The sequence below is a fragment of the Oreochromis niloticus genome, linkage group LG18 (genome assembly GCF_001858045.2).
Source record: "Oreochromis niloticus isolate F11D_XX linkage group LG18, O_niloticus_UMD_NMBU, whole genome shotgun sequence".
Taxonomy (NCBI): domain Eukaryota; kingdom Metazoa; phylum Chordata; class Actinopteri; order Cichliformes; family Cichlidae; genus Oreochromis; species Oreochromis niloticus.
Window position 1 is genome coordinate 15,843,013 of NC_031982.2, and position 24,335 is coordinate 15,867,347.

Sequence of the window (24,335 nt, forward strand, 5' to 3'; positions counted from 1 at the left end):
ATAAAGAGGGTTGTTCAGACAAACTGTAGCCAGCTTGTCTTTCACAGCTCATAGTGTCTGTAGTCTGGACAACACCACCCACCAAGAAATCAGGACTACAAAGCTCACAAATGTCTCCGTATTGAATATTCAGCATTTTCAGTGGACTTTTTCATGCTTACGGCGCAACTGTGAAGTTGCTGTCAGCTGTGTTTTCCCAAGTAATCCGTCTAATGAGTTGTCCCATTTCTCTGCAATCAATGGCATTCTTAATGTCTTTTGTCATCGATTATTTTGCTAATATTTATCTAACAATGAAGACAACTCCCTGCTCTCAACTCTGTTGGACGCAGCCTCGCTACTGAGCACGCACACACAAGCACTGAGTGTGTTTGTGTGTGGTGGTGATGCGGGGGAGACTGATGCAGACAGACAGGTACACGTCTGGCACTGGTTTAAAGCAGAGGCTGGATGGACTATTATGTACAAGCGCATCAAAAAAAATTTCATTAGAACGAAATGGGAAATCAGGAATAATAATAAATCATAATAATGGGCAGACCTCCTGCCTGTATAAACATGTATTAGGAGATGTGGATGCCCCATAACAACACGGCAGCCGCACGATATTCAACCACGAGGTAATGAAGCTGACAAAATGCGGTGCAATGTTTGAGTGGTAGAATTAAAAACTGACGTAGCTTGCACTGAGTTGGCCCTCCTTTTGCCTTCAGAACCGCCTTAATTTTTCATGGCACTGATGACTGACACACTGATTCACCAAAAGAGCTGAAAATATTCCTCAGAGATTTTGGTTCATGTTGACCTGATAGCATCAGTTGCATCAGATCTGTAGGCTGCGTCTTCAGAGATGCTCTTCTGCAAACTGTGGTTGTGATGAGTGGCTCTGAAAAGCAGTATCTGACCTATGACCTCTGGCATTAGCAAGACATTTTCATCCAGAGAACTGATCAGCAGTTTCTGAAATATTCACACCACTCAAGTCTGGCACCAACAACCACATGACGCCAAAGTCACCTAAATAACCCCTCCTTGGGTGCTCGTAAGAAGTTTAGACTACCCAACGATGAGATGAGATGATATGATAATGTGCTTTTATTTACATTTCATCTCCAGTTTTGGCTGTTTTCACATCAATGTACAGAATAATTCTGGCATGACAATTTGGTACGAGATCCAGATCCCTCAACTGCATGCGTCCATTTATTTGGGTGTCACTTAGCCAAAGAATCATCCCGTGAGGTGAATGGTAAGTGAAGAAAAGCAAAAGAAAGGAAGAAAGGAAGAGCTGTTGTCTGCTGCTGACTCCTCCACCTTGGAAACATAAATCAGAGCCCTCCATTCAGGATTCATCACACAGACTTAGATGATAGTGCAGGAGGCCACAGAGGTGATTCTTCGAATGATGAACCACGGGTGAAAGGAAAGGAAATTCTTTATTTCCACAGAGATTTCTCCTAAGCTTTTAAATACTGTGCGCTGTACAAAGTGTGTGATGTAAAAATAGTCCAGGCAAAAATGAACAACATGCAAAACTTGACAATGAGAAGAACTATGTTCATGTGAAGGTGCTTGTTTCTAAACCACAATAACACTAATCTAATTACCAAACAAGAAGAGAAACTACTTACGCGAATGATGTAGGCGCTTGAACTCCAACTAACAGAAGAACAAATGGTTAAAGATTTGTGTCCCCGTTGTGCGGTTTCATTCCTGCTACTGTGTTTAAATCTGTGCGGCTTCTGATGGATGATTCGCCCGATAATGAGAGCTGGATATGTGCACATTTAACTGTCTTCCTAATGATAAGTAATGACGGTAGCTTAGCTAACACAATTAACGCTGGCGCAGAGGAAAATAAAATTCTCCCAGAATGAAGTATTATGTAAATTATTAATTAGCACACAGACGATTGCAATCTTGTTCGGCTGCCCATTGGCACTCGAATAAATGTGAATGATCTGGAAACAGAGAAAGGAAGATTGTGAACATAATCCCAACACAGAGGGAACGTGAGAGAAAAATTTAACAAATACCACCTGCTTCTTAAGCAATTTATGGAAACAATTTGCATTTGAAATTGGACCTCTAGACACGGAAACAGACTCTCGGCAAATACGAAAAAACAAATGCGGAAACCATTTGTGCACTTCTGCATTTGTACTTCAGCTATTGCGTCTCCATTAATCTGGCAGATATAACTCTAGCTGTAATGAGTGCCCTAGTGAAATCCTCCAAATCCACTGTTATAGATTGCAAAAGTCCAAAACTAGAGGCCGGGTATAGTAATCTGTTTTTAATTTGAGCTCCACTTCCACAATTTCTGTACGCTCATTCTACATTAAATGAAGGATGCATGTTTTATGAGCATCAGTTTCCACAAATGCATTTTCACTTGTACAGATGCCTCCTCCGTGTGTGCGTGTTTTCTGAATATATATGTGTGTGTGTGTGTGTGTGTGTGTTTGTGAGACATAGAGAGAGACAGAGTGAGTAATGAACAGATAAAGAGCCAGCGTGAGGCAAAGACAGAGGGAGTCCAGTGCAACAAGGGGGAGGGAGAGAAAGAGAAGAGGGTGGGAGAGAGAGGGAGACAGAGAGTGATCTCTCAGATTTGGTGTCTCAGCTTAATGACACCGGACCCACATGGGAGAGAAGGAAAGCCAAGCTCAGTGCGAGAAATGATGAATCCAAAGACAGATAACCTCCAGCCTCGCCATTCGCAGCCTACACACACAGTCATGAAAAAAAAGAAAACCTCAGAAATGAACTGCTCAGCTTCTGTGTCTACAAGAAAACCTAACCAGCAGATTTCTCTCCACCTTTTTCTAACTGCACCTGCCTTTCTTTTTTTTCTGTCACTCTCTTGTCAAGTTCCGTACAATATCGTGTCAATTCCCGAACTGACACGAACCGCCCAACCTCTCCTCCCGTTCCGACCGTGGACAATATGTCTGGACGACTTTGACAAATTAAACCGACTCAATATATGGCAATAACCTTCACCGTATAGCAGTGAGGGAGAGGCGGAATGGGAACGGGAGAGGAACGGGGACTCAAAGTGGAACGGAGACGCTGGCAGATGGATGACGGGATAGATCGAGCATGGCGTGGTATTTACAAGGCAGGTACAACATGAGAACGCAGAGAGAGGTGGTGCATATATGGACCAATTTTCTAAATGTCACCATGTCTAATAATAAGTCAGTGCAGGTTGAAGTCACTGAATTATCTGAACTGGAAAGACAGTTAATTAACCTAAGAAAGCAGCAGTCCACAAGAAGGCACAGAGCTACAGGCATATGACAGGCTTGGGAAAACAAGATTTACCTCACCAAGTTTTAAAAATATTGCAATATGATTACAGCACAGCTCAAATTTATTAGATGTCTTTTTTCATTTTTTAGATTAACCCTTATTCATGTTAATTGAGTTTGTTTGTTGTTTGAAAGCAATTTCCTAAAAGATCATCAAGAAATTTCACCCAAAAAATCTGGGTTTTTCGGGGAGGCTTTCCTTTTCCATAACTGACGCGATAAATGAACAAACCGGCAGATTTTCCTGACAGACGTGACAAATTGCACTGAACGGCATCAGGCTCTCTAATTAATTTTCTCAAAGCAAGCTTTTATAATAACCCTTATTAAACCGCTCACATGGCTGCTATTCAGGCGCACACCTTTGCCTGGTAGGATAAACGGCTTCAACAGCACACCGAGATGCACTTCGACTACACACGCACGCATTCATACAACGCACAAACCGGCGAGAGGGGGGTCGTTAAGAACCTATTGTAGTCTTCCTCTCTGCTCGGCGTGATAACGGCTTGATTGATAATGAGGTTCCAGAGCTAATCACCTGCCTAGAAGACTGTAACGCACATGCTCTGGCAAGTGATGCACTTTACTAAAACAGAGGGGGGTAAAAGAAACAGGACAGCAGAAACTCTGTGCGTTGGTGAAGATATAGGACTGACACACACACACTTGTCACAAGCACAATGTACCTGCAGAACATGTACTGCCACTCCACACAAGCACAAGTTAACTCACCCTTCCTCTGAGTGACAAGCCGAAAGCTTTCAAATTGGCCCTGGGTAATCTTCTCCCCTCTTGCTCTCTTCACTCTCTCCGTCCCTTTGGCTACTCTCTCGCTCCCTCTCTGGTAGTGCACGGATGTCCTGCGGGCCGCTCACCCCCTCTGCGTGGCTCGGCGTAAGTGCATCGATCTCTCAGCCAAGTGGTACGCGGGTCCCGCTGTTTCCACGAGACTCAGATGTGCTCGCTCCTCTCCACCGCTTACTCTGCTTCACACAGCTGCAGAGGGAAATATGAGGACGGGCAACGTGGTACTCCTCTCTCTCCCTCTCTCTCTTTAGTAAGCTAAGGCTCTCTCTCTCTCTCAGGTTGTCAGTTGCTGCGATGCTCACCCCCGCTATCTCCTCACTCTGTCACTCTTTCTTGCTGAGCTGAACTGCATGCTACCACCATCTCTCCTTTTTTTTTTTTTTTACCGTTTCTCCACTGACTCCTGTGCCTCCCTCTCTCTCTCTTACTATTGATCCTTGTATCTGTGTCTTAGCTAGTGCAGCCTCTAGTGGCTGACGTCTCTTTATGCTGCTCAGAAAGTCAGAATTATTTATTTTATTTAATTTTTTTTTTTTTTTAACTCTAAGAGAAAGTGAAGCTGAATAATAAATAAATAAAGCAGAATGGGGAACGAACTGAAATGTCACAATTCAGCTGATATGGGTTTCAGCTAAAGGTTATTTTCATTATTTTTTCAATGAATCAATTGCTTCATTTCTAAATGCGAGCAAATGCTTAAAAGACATTTCGCCGAAGCTCAAGGTGAAGGTCATCCTGTCCACTCAATATGTACAAACACAATGATGGCAAGCTTACAGCAATATAAAAGTAGAAAATTTTAACATTGAAAAAAGTTAAAACATAAAATTATATATATAGAGAGAGAGATAGACAGAGAGAACTAAAAAAATACAATCAATTACAATTAATTAAAAATTACAATTTTTGACAAATTTTTGTTAAACAGTGCAGGCTTTCTATGAATAAAAGATGAAAATACATCTTAGCATACATTCTTTGTGTGCTTCGGAGCAGTGTAATGTGTTTATGTACTTTTTTGCTTGTGAAACATGAACCTGATTGATGTTTACATGTTCATTACTTTAAACTGTGCATATCAACCAGACACAATTCTTATAAACAAAAAAACGGTTTTATTATGTGTGATTGTAAGCTTCATTTCTGCTAACGGTAAAAATGAAGAAGAAAACTCTTTGATGACCACAAGCACGGGACAGGACAATTGGAAAAGCATGTGACTGGTAAAAAGCAATGTTGCAAAGACATTGGGATGAAACAAAGAAATGAAACAATACAACATAATTCTATTTTTCATAGAATGAACTTTAAATTTAAAGCAGAATAATTAGATTTACAAACCAAATCAAAACTCCAAAAGCAAAAACAAATCCAAATAAACACCTTGCACCTTATACGTGTGTATGTACACATTTACTGGTCACCTCAATAGGTAGAAGTGGTCAACTGATTGTTGATGAGAATATAAAATGAGCCAATCACAAGGAAGAAACTCAATGCATTTAGACATCTGGTCAAGATGACCTGAAGTTCAAAGCGAGCATCAGAATGAGGGAAACGGTGTTATAAGTGACAGGCGCTATGTAACAACTTCTTATATGCAAGGTAGGCCGAAGACCATCTAAAATACGTCCAACCCTGAACCAGATGGGCTACAGCAGCAGAAGGCCCACACTGGATGCCTCTCCTGTTAGCTCAGGCTATAATTTACATAATTTGAATCTATGCCATGAAGAACTGAAGCAGTTTAGAAAGCAAAGGGTGGTCCAAGGCAGTACTAACAAGGTGTACCTAATAAAGTGGCGGTGAGTCTATATGTCGTCTCAAAACACGCATTTGCTTTTTACTAACCTAGCTTTAGTTAGCTGACTTTACGTTAGTGGGACTTGTCTGTTCTGAGCCTTCTTCTAAACACACTAACATTAGCACGCTAACATTTAGCCACCCGTTAGCTGTCAAATAACTTACCATAGAAAGACATCTTGAGGAAAGTAAGCAGAGGCAGCAAAATACCTGCTGAATATCTTCCAGTCAATTAAATTAATATTAAACGAAGACATGATATTTGGGAAAGATTTACTCTGGACCTCTGCTTTTTGGCTCAGTGCTGCCACCAGTGGCTAGAAGGGATATTGATATCCCAGCGCTCCCATCAGCTCTAAAGCACAGGGTGGCTTAAAAAAACACAAATCCACATTTATATGAGCCTGTGTTTTGACAGTATTTTGAAATGCATCACATATGAGAACTGTTGAAATATTTAGCTGCATAAAGCTGTTTCCATTTCATTTTTTTTAATGCTTAGTTTTCCTTTCAGGACCTTGCAGGCCAGATTGTGAAGCTCCACAGGCTACTTAAGGTTTTATTTTCCCTTTATGTGTGCTCTACAGCATATCCCAAGACACTGTTCCCCTGTCAAAAACTAAGTGAATCCCATACAAAATATTTTTTCTTTTGTTGTCTTTCAAAACCTCCTAAGATACATTTAACTCACTTTGTATTTCATTTGTGTCCGACTCTCTGTTTAGCCCTGTTATATTTTGTATTCCCCTAAATTTCTCACTTCAGGTCCTTCACTTCTTGCCCTTGTGTGCGACCCGCCCATGTGTTTACCTGGCCGGCTCTAAAGCGCTCCGCTGTCTCCCCTCCTCTTTGCCTTCAAGCTATGTGTGCTTCCATCGCCCTCTGCCAGATCGTCTTAGTCATGTGCCAACCATTTCAGCACTCTTTGCCTCGTGTTAGACTTCCCATGTGCCCGTGTGTTTTGTTTGCCAAGTTGAACTGACTGTTCATGTACTGAACTTTGCTTTGATTGAGCAAAGACTGAGCCTATGAACTTTTACCTGATCTCCCAAGACGTGCATGTAAGTCCCATTCTGCAATGCTTTGATCATTGCGATCAATGTTTTTTTTTCTCTTGCATTCAAGAGAAAAATATTTTAGCCTTCTGCAGAATCCTTACATACCTCAGTAAAACTAAGTGATCAAAATCACTAAATGATAGCTAACTGAAAGTTGTGCCATCTTGCAAAAATTCTGTTATATTCTCATAAAAGTGAGAGAAGGTACCAGACCAACAGAAGGGTAACAGTTATATATAAGATGTGGTTTTTTAATGGTTGCTGCTGTGAGGGACATTCTGTAAATTCAACCTCCTAAAAAGTCCAAAATGAATTTCGTTTTTTAATTGAATGCAAAACTACAACCATAAAAAAAAATAATGATATTTTGTTTGGATCATTCTCTGTGTGAGTAGAAAAAGTGTCGGGGAGCCTCATTTGATAGACCCAAGTTCAAATAGAGAATAAAAAGATGACTCCCATCATTAAGAAGAATGGCAGGAGGGGTTTTTTCTCCCCTAATTTGACCATGAGCCCAAGCACACTGCAAAAATCAGCAGTAGTTGTTGGCTGACTTGAATTGAATAGGACACCCATGGAGCATTTTAGAGGGAGGCAGAGAAACAAAAACCTTGCAGCTGAGAGCTGTTGAAAGAAATAATCTGTGAAGACTGGATTTGTGCAAGGCTAGCGTAATCTGTGCTCAGGAGGATCAAATCAGTCAACAAAAAACACGACATATTAAAACAAAATAATAATAAAAGAGTGCACTTAGGCATGTATTTTTTCATCCAGCATATCAAATCTATTTGTTTTTACTTATAAAATTAAAATCTCTTAAAATATGTTTGAGTCACTTCATATTTTTGTGATGTCACATGAAGTTGTTGCAGGTTGTTTTTTTAATGTCTCTTTAACCCTGTAATCCAGATTATCGTGCATCTACAGACTTTTTCTCTGACTGAGGAGTTTCAAATTGCCAATGTGCTTTGTTTTATTATTTAATATTGCTTGCACACAGCTGAATGACAAACACAGAGCTGTGTTCTCAGGGAAACGTCTTCACTAGCACTAACACTGTTTGTCAGATAGGTGCAGAAGATGAATAGCAGCACCTGCTGGTTTGCCACTACGCTTCGATTCCTTTTACTATTACCTCTCATACACAGGCCAACACCAAAAAACACAATTTGCTCATAAGAGGTAAAGGTTTTGCTGTGTTGTTCACAATTAAGCATCAAAAGTCAGACAGGTCTAGTTCACCACTGACTTCTACTAATTGGTTAAGCGCTGGAGTGAAGTAGAAAATACTCTGTGATGTGTAAATGCCCGGTTTGCATCACTGAACTATAGGTGAAGAAAGAAAAATCATCAAACAGAGCTGCAACAAAATATGTTTCTTTAATGTCACTGATTTGGCTGTTTGTTGAGTTGTAATAAAGAAAGAAAGCACCCAAGAGGAGCGCTTATGTTTTATTCTTAGTGAGACACGTGTGCACACTCGCACACACAGAGCAACTTCTGTTTACAATCATCACAAACAGGATCAGGAGATCAGCCAAAAATACCTCAGGCTTTCCAACAAACACTATAGATAATTGTGAGTTTGTGTAGGAAAGAATATGTGGGCTGAATGGGTAAGACGCTGGCCTAGATAAGAATCCACAGGGTGCCATTAGCCAGGTACGGCAGGAAAACCTGATGCTAGCTGTCACAGCTGATGAACAGATTTAGTCGGAGATCACTCGCTGGCTTACGCGCGGATCGACAAAGTGAGCTAATTAAAAATGCTCGGTAAGGAATCCCAAGGCAAAGATAAACACGGTATAAAAAAAATAAAAAAAGTCACACATCCCAACACGTGGAGTCTGAGAGTTTTGTAAAAGCAGCTTTTACTTGGTGTAATACATGCATTTTTCACACTGGCAACTTTATTGTTCGATTAAAACCGCTGATCCACAATTCGCAAAAATAGACGAGTCTGAAAAGCAATACCAGTCTGAATAAAACTGGATCAATACAACTTCAGACTCTTGAGCTTTCTTAAAAGACAGAGCATAAGAGTCTATTTAGTAGAAAAGAGCTGAAACACACAGGGTCAAGGCACTGAGTGGCTCTGACACTGTGGTAAAATGAACCGAACATGAGGAAACTGTCTGCATGTGATAGAAAACATATGTGTATATGTGTTGAACTTGTAGAACAAGCAAAACAAAAACAGAGAACACAAGCTTGGTTTATTCTGTATGCCAGAAGCTCATGAATTTAACATAGACAGTCACACGGTGAAAAACATGATCCGTGGACACCTGCCACACTTCTTCAGCTCTGACAAGGATAGGTTTCACTTTCAAATGTTTTTCCTTGAACCTATAAAGAAGAGACTGTGTACTTTTCCACTGTGGAAAACTGATATCTACTGATACTGATTTGCATTTACATTATTTATTTTGCTGGTATTTTCTCTCACACGTTCATACACACTTCACTATGTTAACTGAAGGACAAGATTCACAATATTATGCAGCTGCACAAACTTTGGTTTGTGACGACAGTCAAAGAATGAAATTTAAATGCAGAATTCAGTTTATTTCTTTGGTTATTCAGAGAAACACACAGAGTCATACAAGGTGTAAAAATTAAAGCACGCCAAGTTCTGACCCGACCATCTGAATGTCGCAGCAGAAATCGAGACTCGTCAGGTCAGGCGACGTTGTTCCAATCTCCTGTTGTGAGCCGGTCCAAGTTGTGACGTCAGTCAGCTGTTCTTCGCTGACAGCAGTGGCACCTGGTGTAATCTTCTGCAGTTGTAGCCAATCTGTTTCAGTTGTGATGTGTTTTGTTTTCAGAGATGCGCTTCTGCATACCTTGGTTGCAACAAGTAGTTATTTGCTTTCCTGTCAGCTCAAAGCAGTCTAGCAAAGGTAGTTTCATCTAGATAACTGCCGCTCGCTGGGTGTTTTCTCTGTTTCAGACCATTTTCTGTAAACCCTAACGATGTTAGCTCTCAGAAATACTCAAACCGTCCTATCTGACACCAGCAACCATGTCCAGAGTCCCCTTCATCAGCTTTCATCCTCATTCTGATGCTCGCTTTGAACTTCCATAGGTCATCGTGACCACATCTACAAGCTGTTTCCATGTGGTTGGCTGATGAGATATTTTCATTAACAAGCAGTTCCTACAAAAGTGAGTGTATGTGATTCACAGGCCTGTCAGATATCATCTTTGTTTACAGTCTAACTGTTACAAGTGTAACAAAGAATTTAAAAGCCTCACACATCATCCTCAGTTCACAGACACATTAAATCTGATGAAGGTGAAGAGCAGGCATTGCTAATGGAGAGTCAGTCTTCTCAGAAATGCAGCAGCTAACTGTGTTTTAATTGAACAGCTAGCATTCCAACGATAACCAAGCTTCAATTCTTAACAATTGAAACATGCCGTCGCCCACAAACAACAATTTTGCAAAATCAGTAGATAAACCTACACTGTATTTTTGTGAGCTTAGCACGAAACGAAAGTCTGATATAAACTGATTAAAATTACCACTGATTCCTTAATTATTTCTTTTTAATTATCTGTTTTGTTAAACGTGTTATTTCCTTAGTCGCTGTGCCTCATAATGTTTGACAGTCAGTGTAGCAGAGCCACATCCCACGTCAACAAATTTATTATGGCCATATTTTCTAATGTCTTCCTTTTGTTTCTTCTTGCTGTACTTATAATAAAGCTGTCTATGGGAGGATGTAGACACTCACAAAAACTCTGCCAATGTGAGGAATTTGATTAAGGGCGTGCGACTTGCTGTGGTACCTCAAAATAAATTCACATTGGAAAAATATTGCTTCGTCTTCACAGTCCACAAATAACATGCACGATTTCCAACCAGTAACAGCAATGTTGATTTTTGTGAGCGGCTATTTCCATGCAAAACACAGCAAAACGAGCTGCACTCTGCAGAATTATGCTGCTCCGCTGATTTTTCGAGTGATTTACGAAACATTCGTAGATGCAATGCCAGTGACATTTCCCATATTGTACGGCCATTCATTGCATCATTGTCATTTATGGGCCTGAGAAAGGAGACTATTTCATGAAAAATTGAAGGTAAGAAATGATTTCAATCACTTGTAGAACCTCGGCCTGTTTCTGTCCTGCCCTCTGTTGCTCCCAATATTCTTCTTCCTATTGTGTTGTCAGGTTTTATTCTTTATTTATGCCACTCTGTGTCTTCTACAGCAAAGCCTCAGGCAACATTGGCTGTATTTACTTTAGATTCACTGTGATGCTGAACTAAATAAAGAGTGTAATAATTTTTTAAATCAGCAATGAGGTTATTCCTGTAAACCCTTTGCTATGGAAAAGTGGTTACTGAGTAAGAAGTTGGCTTGCAGCCTGTGTGATGAATAGATAATATCGCACAGCTATAGAGTGTGAGAAGCTCATTCCATTGCTGAGCTGCTATAGGATTCATGATAGATCCATTCTTCCTGGGAAAACACAGCAAACGCAGTAAGCCTGTACTGTATGGAGACCTTGGTTTATCACAAAGCTCAGACAAGGGCATCACAGAGAAATAGCATTCAGCGCTGTTCTTCTGAGCCTGCGCACTCGTGTCTATGTGCTTTATTTTTCTGGAGGATCGGGGACTCTGACTCGTGATAAAGCCTCCCACATCATTCTAATCAATAGCGCTTCACCATTGTTTAAAGTTGGTAGTTGCGTGTGCAAATAATCCAATTAATAAATGTCTGTTTTTAAACATCACAATTGAGCAAAGATGTTACCACCTTTTCTTATTTGATTAATCTGCCTCGTGAGTGTCAAGGGCAACTTCCATCCAGGGATGACAATTAAAGCTGAACAAAAACTGCACTTCCTCAAATTGGCCACTTGAGGCTGCCTCTAAAAGTGAGTGGATTTTATTTTTATTTTACCATATGGATCAACTAGGGACCCGTAATGGTAAAATGCCAGTTTTACAGTAAAGTGAAATGTTTAGAGCCTGATCTAAATTAGCATCCTGTTTTCTTAACATTGAGAATTACAGGTGTACAATGATTTTACAGGGCTGCAGGAAGTCCTCGGAACAAAGCTAAGTAAAAAAAAGCTAAACGCTAAAAACACATTTACTGATTTCATAGGAATTAAGAGGGCAGTCCAGTGCTACTAATCAAATGCACATCAGCAAGTATGCCCACCTCTGCCGCTACGTGTCAGGCTCTACAGGCCTCAGTTAGCAAATTAAATATTAAAGTTCATGACAGTATAATTAGAAAAACACTGACCAAGTATGGCTGGAATAATGTCCTTTGGACAGACAAGACCAAAGTTGAGCGGTTTGATGATGCACAGCAACACATTTGGTGAAAACCAAACACAGCATATCAGCACAAACACCTCACATCAACTGTCAGCACAGTGCTAGAGGGATGATGATTCTGAGTTTGTTTTGCAGCCCCAGGACCTGGACACCTTGCAGTGACTGAGACAACCATGAATTTCTCTGTAAAGTATTCTAGAGTGAAATGTGAGGCTCTCTGTTTGACAGCTAAAGGAATCAAGGTGTTGCAATGGCCCAGTTAAGACCACGACCGGACTGATAAGTCACGCTGGGACTAAGAGACCTGTGCATTAGCAAATACATAAAAGCTTCAATGAACTGAAGCAACACTGTAAAGAAGAGTGGAACAAAATTCCTCCACAATGATGTGAGAGACTGTTAAAGTCACACAGAAAAGTACTTTATCAGCCTATGGTTGTGGTTATGGACAGAAATGTTTTCACATGACTGTGCCTTGTTAACCAAGCCAGCTATCTAGGCTGCTGAAAACTGCCCAGCACTGTAGTACCAATATGTCCAGTTTCAAAACAGTCAAGATGCTCAAGCTTTCAAACTCAAAGCTTCAAAATTATGTTCCATAAAACAGCAGGTGACCCTGCTCATAATTTCTATATTTATTTTCATTTAAAATGTATGTTATTTATACTATTTATAGGCTGCTTTACCTACTTAACGCTTCATCGAGCTACTGATTGTAGCTCGATGATCATCACTTTTCCTATAAATCTTTGACTTGGCAGACTGATCCGTTTTATGTCTTCTAAATACTGAACCGCATAAGGAACCTTTAACCTTTGTAATGATAAAAAAAAGGGCATATTTTACTATTTTTCATTTTTGTCAAAGAGGCACACACAGTGCCACTCAGGTTATACCTAACTGTATCTTTCTTTATAGGTCATTTCAGGAAAGACCCAAACAGCTTTTACAGTCTCACCAAAGATTTAGGACTAACAGAAGGGCGGCTATTCATTTAAGACAAAAACATGCTGAGGATTAGTGCACTTTAAGAGGAAATTTTTAGAAATGGGAACATGGTCTGAACATCTGTCACAGGAGTTTAATTGCCCAGGGAAATCATCCAGGCTTTTTCTAAATGAAAGAGGAAACATTCTCTTCTTTACTTAATTAAACATGAAAACATTCTTTCTTTCTTCTAATTAAAGATCTACTGAGCTGGCCAACGGAAGTAATCTCAGGTGTCTAAGTGTCTCGCCACACTTCATTTCACATCTTTTTAGTGCCATGCCAGCACCAGGAGAGCTCTCTGTCACTGACTATTTATCAGCGCAAAACAAAGAGGGGAACAACTTAACCGAGCAGCTTTGATGTTCGGCGCTGTGTATTTTTAGTCGAAAGTGCAAGTAGCGGGTATGTTGAGATAACAATAATTGATATACAGAGGGTAAATGGAGCAAAACTAAACTTAAGCAAGGCCGAGTGCCAATCAAGCAAGGTGACTAATGACGGAGAAAAAAACCCATCTGGCTGTTGTGAAGAGAATAAAATGAAGAAATAGTTTAGAATACACTGCAAGCAAGTGTTTTTATCCTTATTCTTCTGCTTAATCTTAAGGGACACGGTGAGATCCTGTACTATCTCCTAAATTAGATAACAGAAGATTAACTTACTTGAAGGCACAAACAGACACGCCAGAGCAGAGAACCTAAAGTCATCCACAGAGACAGCTCATCGCATTTCAGAGACGGGCTATAGTAGGTGTGACCTCCTGATATCTAACCAATTTAAAGGAGATCCAGGCTAGTCACTGCTTACCCAGCATGTCAGGATCTTTTCTGGATGACGTGCACTTGCGCACATGCTCATGCAGTGAGTTAGAGATCAGGAATTATGCTTTAAAAAATTACTTTCCCAAAGAAATAAAACTAGCTGGGTCACCTTACAAGCCCTTTCTCCTGGAGGTTTTACCCACTTTAAATTGCAGTCATTAGCAGAGGAAGCAGTGGAAGGGGAGAGGTAGGTGGGGCCATAAAAGATAATAATGGAACGTTATTGTAATGACACTGTAATTTCATTTAAATATCTATAGCAGCGTGATGCCGAAACTAATTTGTCTGTGAAATAAATTAAGTGAATGCAACCTCAGGAGCAATAATGTGATGTTAACAGCACATACTGTTCTAGCTCTCAATCTCATTTCCTGTCTCTCTCTCTGTGTCTCATGCATATATAAATACATATATATCACATATAAACACAGCATTAAACTTTACTAATATGACTCTATAAATGGGAATAACGACATGAAGTAAACAGGCTGTGACTTTAAGTATTCTTTAGGGAATAGCTGTACTGGCCTGGCAGGTATACAGCCCTCTGTCTCTCCCTTCCTAGCAGTGTGTGGCAGGTACTCCCTTACCTGGAGGCCCCGCCTGGAGCCTTGGCTTCAAGCAACTGTGGCTACGATTCATCAATACACGTGTTCTACATCAGTCGCTGCCAAATTTTTGTACCTAGTCGAGGCAATTTCAATTCTGAAACGAGAATAGGAGGCAGAGCCTCCAGCTTCCAGGACTCTGTCGAACCATTTCCATTATGATTAGGCTTAAAACCTTCCTTTTAGATAAAGCACATAGTTAGGCCTGGATCAGTTGACCAGAATATTCCCTTGGTTACACTGCAATAGGTCTAGGCTGCTGGGGGTTCCCACAATGCACTGAGTGTTTCTTCTTGATTCACCCTTTTCACTCAGTATGTGTGACCAAGTGTTTGCTCAAAGACGATCATCTAATTCATTCATTCATTCGAAATGATTTTGTAATCGAGCCTTGGCTTAAATTCCATGTTGCGTTCTTTAAACTCGTGCTGTTACCTGCCCACTCTCTGTAACCCAATCAGAAAATACCAGCAATACATTGAAATAAAGTTATTTATTGTATTATTTATTTATTTATTTATTTGTAGAGCAAAGCTCTCCATGCAGTATTGGATTCCTTTTGAGCTAACTTGCCGCAGCCATATCAGTTCTTTACATTTGTGATTGGTGAGTAATGCATTTTAAATGACGTACATCTTTTCAGCGTACTTTGGAGGGAGGTTATTTGCAGTTTCTCTGTAAATGTATGCTGTCCTTGTATTTCCTCTCCCTGTATAATCCCAGATAATGTTACTATCAGGACTATGCAGGACTCCTTGTTCTTCTCATCACTGGACATTTTGGCTGTATGTTTGAGTTTGCTGTACTGCAGCAGAATGGATCTTGGACCAGTAGACACCTCCTGTGAGTTGTTTTGACAATGAAGAAGAATCTAAAGACCGAAAAGGTTTTGAACTTTTGTGCCCATTTGTCTTTTTGCAGATGCAAAAAGTCAACAGATACAACAAATATATGTAAATAGTGAGAGATAAAAAAATAGAAATAGTTCTTTGTTCTTTTCCTTTTCTTTCTCTTTTGTCTTTTGGGTGAGCGTGCCGACAGCAGTCCTGCATTTTACTGTAGAGGTATCTGTTGCTGGGAGTCACATCTACTGAAGGAATCAAAGAGACATAGCAAGAATTAATGTTCTGCCAGACGAGTGCGAGCTGACAACCCTCTACTTGTTAAGCAGTCTTGGCTCAAAACAAGCTCCTCGTCACTTCCTCATGAAGTGACCTTCATAGCATGTCTGTACATCTATTTTTAACAGAAAATGAGACAGACCTATTCACTGCAACTGCAAGGCAAAGAAAGTGCATTTCTTTGGTTTTTGGATTAATCTGAATTATTAGGAGCAACAGAATATCTAATAATCGCTTTTTAGGTTCAGCTTTGACCTCTGATACTTAATTGTTATGACTTCTTATTCATGATGGCTGCTGCTTATTGTGCTGACATGTGATTTTGATTCATGGTTCATTCAAGACAGGAACAAATATAAGTGCAGGACACTCTTGGAAGCAGTGCTTCCACACAGTATACTGGGATCTTTAACATTCACTGGTGGGCAGCTGCCAAAGCTCCACTAACGAAAACTTGAGTGAAACATGACATGCTGTTTAAAGCTCTACGGAAAGCAAATACGCTGATCGTTTTTACGCTGATTGTTTTGAGAAATTATCTTCTCAAACCATGATTTGCAAGGTCAAGAGTGACTGTGTCAAAAAACAGACACTGCCTTTTGTGTCTGATGCTGCTGAAAAAAAAGGAGTCAAATTTATTTCCGATGTTTTCTGTTCAGTTCAATCAGTTTAATCAATGTGCAATCAACTGGTGGTGGTGTTTTCAAATTTTTATTTAGTTTAGAGAGCATTTATAGTCAAGTCCAAATTCAGTCGAGCTCGAAGGTTATCAGTTTTGGAGTGGAGGGTCCTTTCTTTGTCAGGACCCTCTCAGTCCATGGTGATGTAAAACTCACTTCACTGTGGAAGGTGACACTGGTGTTCCAGCAGCTTCCAGTTCATGGCAGGATTGAGCCTGGTGGTTCCTGGATTGTTCCTGAACATCCAAATCTCATCTGAATGTGACAGTGGTGACACATGTGAATAACTTGTTCTTAAATACGGTTGCTTGAACCGGTGATTTCAGAATTGGTAGTTGTTGAGAAATCTCTCCAAGAGATTTTCCCAGCTTGTGTAAATTTACAGTTCTCCTGATCTTCACTGAGTTCCCTCAGTAACACTTATTAAAAGATTAGAGTGAGCATATATTTGAGCCTGTATGTAACGACAATCCAAAAATCCCAAAGTCCAAAAATGAGCGGTTCAACGACATCATTAAAAACCCCAAATTACCATGACATTCATGCCGATGATGAGTGCATGTAAACTTCTGCCCACGACTGTATGTCCTAGAGCAGAGGAAATGAAACTGGACCAGTCAGTGCTTTTGAAGTGAAGGGCAGTACAGCAGTCTTCAGGTCCTGCTCATCCGAGCTGGCAGAAACTGTCACCGACTGTCAGACAGTGCAGCACACTCCTGAATGTTTTATCTACTTGCTTGTGGCTCTATGTGTTCTGTTCAGAGGTATATCTTTTTTTTTTTTAACTCTGCAGATTGAATCCCGCTGTCACTGAAAAGATTGGTTTGCTCTATTCTCAGTCCTCAAAGTGTACTCTAAGCTCTTCAAATTCCTTTCTAAACATGCCAGAGTTTCAAATTGAATCAGGGTTTTATTTGATACATTAAAACAGCTGTCATAATCCTCAAATTCTCCAGCTGTGCATTGTTTATTAGGCTGACACCAGCAGGAAGAGTAATTGCAATCCCTCAAATTTGTGTCTATTCTGTGTGCTCGGTGTCTGACAAATGACATTTGTTTAAAAATGTGAATTAGAACCTGTGCAAGCATCTGCGACTCTGCAATGAAATAATATTTTGATATATAGGTCTGCTATAAACAGAAAAAAGAGGATTAATGAGTGTGTGTGTGTCTGAGTGTGGGTGTGTGTGTTTTTCTGCCTGCAGTAACACACTAAAAGTCTTCGTCCAATCAAACTTACTTCTCTCTGTGCTCCTGATGTGCTGCCCTTTAAGTCCACAGCATTGACAGCGGCGGCACGGGAAGAGTTTTTGTCACGCAGCTTCTTCCAGAGATAGCTGAACGATGCTTTCGAAGTTTCCTTATTGGGAAAGTTCTCACCACAGAGTACACAAGTTACCACGGATACACTTGCACAAACACAAGTGGATACATGCTCAAAGACACTTTTCCAGGTTCCATTTCAGAGAAGTGAGGAGGAGAAAGCAATGAGCACAAATAGAGAAAGTAAGTTACAAGTGAGAGAGGCTCGAATGGATGTGATGAAGGAGGGTGAAATTACTGAGATGCTGTCTCCTTTGTGATCAGACAATCTGAGGCCACACTAGGATTGGGCTGCACGAGACATGAGGAGCAGTGGAGTGTGCTGAACACGGCTGGGAAGCTGATGGCAAACAGTAAGCAGGTGGCTCGGGGGGAATTTTTATCTTGAAGCTTAAAATCACTGCAGATCAGGTCAGCTGTACCACATACTGTAATAGTTACATGCTTTCAACATGCAGGAGAAGTATGTTGACTGTAAATGTTAATTAGCAGTACCAATAATAATAAAAACAATCTCTAAAATCATTTTAATAACAGCAAATTTCACCTTTTCCATGTTGATTAGCATACAAGGTTATTAAATCTGCTTATACATTGCTTTGTACTCCCTTTATAGCGCTGGTTGGATAAAAGTTATGAGTTTAACCTGTTTTGGAAGCTAAAGTAGGACAAAAGCAAAGCCTCACTTTATGCAGGGAGCCAGCAGTGCCAGAGCCTGTGTGACAACTTGTACATTTTTAGCAAATTAATCCGGCGTTGCTTAATGTTGTCTCAGAAACCACACAGAAGTAAGGAAAAATCTTAGGTTAAATATTCCAGCAAGTTTAAAGTACTTCATATAATTATCTTACAACAATTCTGAGAAATGCCCACAGTTATCCCTGAGTATAGATTTATCCTTCTTCTAAAAATAAGCATAAATGAAACAACAGAGTGATGGGGTGACACGCACAAACTGGCTCCCAGCTGAAATTGATTATATTAGCCAAAGACCACTGAACTACATTTATATGTCAGCTGTAGCTGTGTTATTATACTGTCTGTTTTGTAGAATAATGTGTCGATATGAAACATTGTTAAACAGCATAACTGTCCAGTGAAAAATATGTACCTCTAAAACATTCAATTTTGTCAACCAATAACAACAGGCCTGTTATGAGGTTTGAATTTTGCAAACTTTCAAGTGGACTAGGACTTTTCCTGTCTAACCTCTCAACCTATGACAACTGGAATTACATTACACTGGAAGTACATGCTTACTGCTTCCACAGAAATCAAGAGAATAAGTAGAAGCCAGGTGCTGATAATTGAATGCATTTGATTAATTGATCATCAGCACAAGTGAGCACCTCTAAAAAAGCAGCGCTTTTGGAGCATTCAGGTGTGAGTTAGCACAAGTTTCCCAAGAGTGGACGTCCCAGTAAATTCACCCCGAGGCCAGATGGTGCAATTCTCAGAGGAATTGCAAAATACTGACAAAAAAAAAAGTACAGCTTGCTTGGAGGGTTTTGCAGGAGAAAGCCTCTTCTCTCTAAAACGAACATAGCAGCACAGGTTAGCTTTGCAAAATTGCATCTGAACAAGCACAAAACGTTTGGAACAGAGACTGGATATCACCACAAATATCAAATGTCAATCACAGTGGTGGACGGGTGATCATTAGAACTTGGACCTGGGCGTTATTGAGTCGACCATGAACTCCACTGTACACCAAACTATTGTCGAGTCAAATGTGAGGCCATCTGTCCAACAGCTAAAGCTTGATTGAAATTGGGTGATGCAACAGGACAATGATCCCAAACTCAGCACCAAATCGACAACACAATTGATTTCATAAAGTTGAGTGAAAGCTTTTATTTTCTCATCACTGTATATTTAATATTCATGACTTTTTCCCCTTCCACTTCGTCTTTTGGCTACTACACCCTTTATAGTTTGCCATAGCCTCCAGCTCATCCTATGCCTAGCGACATATCAACCCCCTGCATGTGCTCCCTGACTTCTTCCATAAATGTTCGCTGTGGTTTTCCTCTTTTCTTAACCTCCTTTGCCAATATATCCACTGTCACTCATCTTCACATGCCAAAACCATCTCAGCCATGCCTCTCTAATTTGTCCAAACCACTCAACCTGTGCTGTCTCTCTGATACACACATTTCTAGTATTTCCAGTTCAGGACACTCCAAATGAAAATCTTCATATTCATCATCTTCAGCTCTGCCACCTCCAACTCGGCCTCCTCTTTCTGTCAGTGGCACACATCATAGCAGGTCTCACTACCATCTCGTACACCTTCCCTTTCATTCTTGCTGTTACCCAGTCACAAAACACCTCTCACACTCATCTCCACCTGCTCCACCCTGCCTGCACTTTCATCTTCACCTCCCTCGTGCACTGTCAGTTGTTTTGGATGGTTGACCCCAGGTATTTAGACTCCTCTGCCTTCACTACCTCTACTGTTTTTCTACCTGTTTCCCACTCATTCACACATATATATTCTGTCCTGCTTCTCATTTGAGGACTATCATTCCTCAAATGAGTTATTAATAGTAAAAATATAAATCCATATTCATATTTGTTTGTTGGTTTTATAATTAAAAACACTTTTACAGGTCCCCATACGTGAATAATGTGTTAGCAGTTAATGAAGTAAAACTAAAACACAGAGCATTGCAAAACTATTTGGAAAAGAAATGTTAACTTTCTGAGTCGGCATTTCCATCTGCTCCCCCAGGTTCTGAACTTTGGCTAAATTTAACCTTACATTATTATTCCAGCGGCACAGGTAGCCCGGTGGGTAATGGTGTGAAAAGAGAAATATGAATATCATCATGAGACCATAAAACATTTCCCTCTTTTCCCCCTTCTCTTCAGATCGATATCGGGCAGGTGTGCAGTCCTTTGACCCGCTGACATTCAGCTGTTCAGTCAGAGCTCGGGCTGTCGACCAGAGGAGGGGTGAGCTGGAAAACGCTGGTTTCAGGTGGCATGTTTTAGACTGTAGAATATGACAACATTATGGGGAACACAAGCAATGTTTGTGCTGACAAAATGATTGTACTGAATAGAGTGCGGTTTAATGTAGTTATGTTACGTTTGATTATGCAGTGTGTTATATAAACAGCGTAGGCAGTGTGGTTAGTTCTGCTGGTTCCTTTCAGCTCTCAGTAAAAGAGATGAGTCAGTGAACAGATATGTAGCTCCTTTATGGCTTTGTGAAAGGTGGACTGACTAGACAGCTTTTAATAAAAGGGTTTTTCTCAAAGCGTTGCCCATGCACATGAAAGTCCTCTTTCAGTATATACCAATGTTGAGCTAATGATCTACCTGGGTGTTTGCAGCTGCTACAGACAACACAAGGGGCAAATTGGCTCTATCATGTATTCGGCACGGCAACCGAGCGGTTCATTTCCCGCTGACTATTCAGGTTATAGTGGAGATACGTATCCAAGGCAAACCTCTCAGTGGGATAGCATTGTCTGTTTTATTGTATTGGATAATAATTCTATATCACACTGTGTATAATGCAATGTATTTCATCTGTTTATCCCATAATTTACTGGATTTTTATTCAACCTATAAGCTTAAGATATATATCTCTGACATGGTTTAGTAGTTGCTAAGAGGGAAAATGGAGAATGAAGAAGGAAATGAAGGAAAACAGGAGGAGTGATATGATAGGAGAGGAGCGGGATGAGAGGAACACGCTGCAGGTTAATATGATGAGTTGGCGCTAGATTCGATCAGCTCTGCTTGTTTGACCCAACCTTTCCCAGCCTGAGCAACCAATCATAGTAAAGCACCGACCAAACCGATAAGGCTGATCCAATCAAAACTCAGCCAATATAGTGGGGCGTAGAAGCTAGAGTGGAAACACAGAGTAAATGAAAAAAAACAACCAAAAATAGACAAGTTCTAAGTAAAAAAAATAAAATAATGCAGATTTTATATAAAGCTCATCATCATTTTAATAAATGTTGATCTCCTTTGCTTCCTGAACTGATTGTATATTTCTTTGTTGAGGAGTGACTGGATCAGTCAAGTGTGTTGGACGCATCCCCGGCACTGGTAGATGTGTACAGCAGATGAGAGTGAGCGTGGAGAGGGAGAATATCAGAGCCCATACTGAAGAGGGAAAAAAAAACTCAAGAGCAACATGAATGCGTTTCAGAGCAGCTTAGTGATGTGCTAGAGGAGAGAGCTCACAGAAAATAATTGGATTTCATTTTTGGTCTGCAGGCAAAAAAATAAAAAATAAAAAATACAGTAGATGCATGCCGTCTCCTCAGAGCTCCAGCTACAGGTATCATAAAGCCGAAAAATGTTTGAGTTCTTTGCAGAAGTCATATAGAAAACAGAGAAGAGCAGAAAACTTTTCTCTAAGCTCCCTTAGTGCTTCATGAAAAACTGCCCCTCCAGTCTCTACATCCCGAAACAACACTGCAGTAATCACACACATTTATGTGGATACCGAAGAACTGATGACTAATTTATCACAATAAGCTGTTATTTGCTCATCAACACCTGTTGTTTACTTTGACAGAAGGCCATGTGGTGGTGATGTGGCAGATTAGTATTCATAGAGTATTTCTGGGTTTGCTGCCATAAAGATGCCCGCAATAATGACAAGATAGTCAGCCATAACAACATCTGCATTAGGAGAAGGCACATTTCTAGTCAAAGCAAAAATCTCGAATGGTAATTAATTTTACCTAACAGGGCTCCAGAAAATGTTCTTCTTTTAGTAACCATCTAAAATAACTAATACTTTATATGTAATTTTGCAACAAGATGAAAAAGGCTGTAAAAAAGAAAGAAAGAAAAAGGCCTCACTGTCAGACTGTATACCACAAAATACTATGTATCGTCTTGTTCCAGCTCTTTCTGGGCTTTCAGTAACTCTCTTCTGCATATACATCACAAAAAAGGTGAGAAAAAAGCAAAGCAACACAAGACACCAACACTACAATGCAACACTCTGATGAAAAACGTCTGGCAATACATTAACAGGAACAGTTACAGCTTTCATGTATTAGTGTTTAATAATTCATATTTAAACAAGCCCAAGTGGCCAGACGTCCCAAAAAGCTGCAGTACATTCTTCCCCATTCTCATCCTCGGTTGGATGTCAGCTTCACCGTGTCTGCATGTCTAAATTGAGTTTCTAACATGTGACTAGCTGATTAGGTTGTTACATGAAGTTTATTTTTTTTAAATAAGAATTATCTGATTAATAATGTGCCTTACTGTGTACTAACAAACAATGTATGCACCAGTTGTTTTGTTTGTTTTTTTGAGTGAAAATCTTAGATTTTAATTTTTATGTTTTTTTAGTGCTAATGTTTTGCTAATTAGCAGCTATCATACATGCTAACCAAGAACCCAGCCACAGGGGTGAGTGGGCAAATGCCAGTGCACTCCCACTGTCCCTTCTAAGCCCAGATAAATGTGGAAAGTTGCATCAGGAAAGGTGTCCGGTGTAAAATTGCTATCTAACCAAACATGCTAGTATTAGCTTCTTACTTAGCACACTGCCAAAAATTATGTTTGGATTACACGCTATCGTGCTTTTATGATAAATACAGTAAAATTGTGGGGATAGGTTAATTGATTAATCTAAATTGCCCATAGGTGTGAATGCGGGAGTGAATGTGAGTGTGAATGGTTGTCTATCTCTGTATGTTAGCCCTGCGACAGACTAGCGACCTGTCCAGGGTGTACCCCGCCTCTCGCCCTATGACTGCTGGGATAGGCTCCAGCACCCCCCTGCGACCCTGAAAAGGATAAGTGGAAGCGAATGGATGGATACAGTAAAGGAGAAAATCATGTTAACACTATTGTGGATTTACCCTAATCGAGTAGTGTTGGTACCCAACCTAAACCTAAACAGAACAGTAAAAAGTAAAAGTGAAACTTGAAGGTATATAAACACGATGACTGAATAATACATTACTTAACAAGTCTGCATGTTCTTTACTGTTAATTAGCAGGCATCGTACATTTAATCAGAGTATAGCATCCAGTCAGTTAAACTTCTGGGATACTGACCTGCTCAGTTAAGTAGCAGAGGGGCTTGTTAATCAGTTTCAGATGCTTTGGTGTTAATGAAATAATAACAGGTGCACCAGACCGGCAACAATGAGACAACCCCTAAAGCAGGAATGGTAGGGCACTGCCGGAACCCTGCAAAATTACCTCAAGCAGGCCACTGGTTTGAATGTCTCGGACTAGTCAGAAACAGACTTCATGAGTGTGGCCTGAGGCCTGATGTCCTTGCGTGGGCCCTGTGCTTCCTGTCTGGCACCGTGGAGCCCTATTAGCATTTGCCATAGGATACCAGTATTGGCAGATCCAACTAATGGTCTGTTCTGTTCACAGATTAGAGCAGGTTTACTCTGAGCACATTTGACCGATGTGAAAGTCTCTGGAGAAGCCATGCTGCCTGTAGCATCATTGAGCATGACTGGTTTGGTGGTTGGTCAGTGATGAGTCAGTAAGG

At 40.3% G+C, this 24,335-nt stretch overlaps 1 protein-coding gene and 2 long non-coding RNA genes across 6 annotated transcripts in view; 2 read left to right on the plus strand and 1 right to left on the minus strand.

Annotated features, from left to right (window-relative positions):
- The window catches only part of tnr (tenascin R (restrictin, janusin)), a 196,039-nt gene extending 188,137 nt beyond the window's left edge, over nt 1–7,902 (minus strand). Inside the window, exons 1-2 of one of the 4 annotated variants that reach the window (XM_025900162.1) lie at nt 6,741–7,902; nt 4,053–4,316 (exon numbers count right to left, since the gene is read on the minus strand). The gene's annotated coding sequence lies outside the window, so the exon portion shown is untranslated. Of the gene's footprint in view, nt 1–4,052; nt 4,620–6,095; nt 6,246–6,740 lie in introns of those variants that run through there. The other 3 variants (XM_025900161.1, XM_025900163.1, XM_025900164.1) reach the window with 3 other exon arrangements.
- LOC102081451 (uncharacterized) lies at nt 5,504–8,281 on the plus strand. Its single transcript, XR_270036.4, has 3 exons — nt 5,504–5,932; nt 6,445–6,486; nt 6,696–8,281. It is a non-coding gene; the product is annotated as an uncharacterized LOC102081451 (long non-coding RNA).
- A 9,176-nt stretch (nt 8,282–17,457) lies between these two features.
- LOC112842791 (uncharacterized) lies at nt 17,458–22,913 on the plus strand. Its single transcript, XR_003214819.1, has 3 exons — nt 17,458–18,019; nt 18,101–18,189; nt 20,711–22,913. It is a non-coding gene; the product is annotated as an uncharacterized LOC112842791 (long non-coding RNA).
- The last annotated feature ends 1,422 nt before the right edge of the window (nt 22,914–24,335 follow it).